The sequence below is a fragment of the Mesitornis unicolor genome, unplaced genomic scaffold (assembly GCF_000695765.1).
Source record: "Mesitornis unicolor isolate BGI_N332 unplaced genomic scaffold, ASM69576v1 scaffold30967, whole genome shotgun sequence".
Lineage (NCBI taxonomy): Eukaryota > Metazoa > Chordata > Aves > Mesitornithiformes > Mesitornithidae > Mesitornis > Mesitornis unicolor.
This window is the reverse complement of record NW_010199130.1, coordinates 5,524-6,639: the sequence shown is the minus strand read 5'-3', so window position 1 is coordinate 6,639 and position 1,116 is coordinate 5,524.

Sequence of the window (1,116 nt, the reverse complement as noted above, 5' to 3'; positions counted from 1 at the left end):
GGTCGGTCGCTTGGCCCCACGCATGACCGTGTGCTTCCCTCTCCTCTCTGTCGAACGGGATGCGCTCGCCTGATCTCCCCGAGCAGAGACTTTGAACAATTTGTTGTTTATATGATGTATTTATTTTTACTTGTGTTTCATGTCATTTTTTTAAAAAAAAAACAAAAACAAAAACAAAACCAAAAATAATAAATTGTAAGTTGGTATAACCGCCTGCTTCCCTCTCTTTGACGTGGCAGATGCTGAATGAAGCGGGGTGGTTTGAGGGGGATCGGGGCTGGGCACGGCCACCTCTGCCATCCCTGGGCTGTGACATTTGGGCTCTGCCAGCGCCCCTGGTCAGCACCCACCAGGGCCACAGCAAGGACCCCGCAGCCACAGAATCCCAGACCGTGAGGGATTGGAAGGGACCTCCAAAGCTCATCCAGTCCAATCCCCCTGCCGGAGCAGGAACACCCAGATGAGGTTACACAGGAAGGCGTCCAGGCGGGTTTTGAATGTCTCCAGAGAAGGAGACTCCACAACCTCTCTGGGCAGCCTGGGCCAGGGCTCTGTCACCCTCACTGAGAAGAAGTTTCTTCTCCAATTGAAGTGGAACCTCCTGTGTTCCAGCTTGTGTCCGTTACCCCTTGTCCTATCATTGTTTGTCACCGAGAAGAGCCTGGCTCCATCCTCGTGACACTCACCCTTGAAATATTTATAAACATGAATGAGGTCTCCCCTCCGTCTCCTCTTCTGCAAACTAAAGAGACCCAGGTACCCCCAGAAGGGAGGGAGACCAGACACAGAGGTGTCCATGGCGGGGACAAGAGCTGCCCGTTTCCCTTCTCTGTCCTCCGTGCTAATTATTGCTGCTGATAATGACTGTCATTAAGGGCTAGAGGAAAACGAGGAGAATAAATACTCTGCAGGGCGTAAATAGCTTTGAGTCTCGGAGAGCGGGTACAGACGCTGTGTCCTGGCCCCTGGGGACGGGCAGGGTTTGAGGTAGTAACAGTGAGGCGTTTTCTGCGCGGAAAGCCGAGAGAGGCGTCTCGGAGCCGGTGCCCGCACGCAAGAAGGGACTGGTTGGGGAGCTGCGGGTGCCTCTGCCCCCTCACAGGGGCCGGGGGTGCC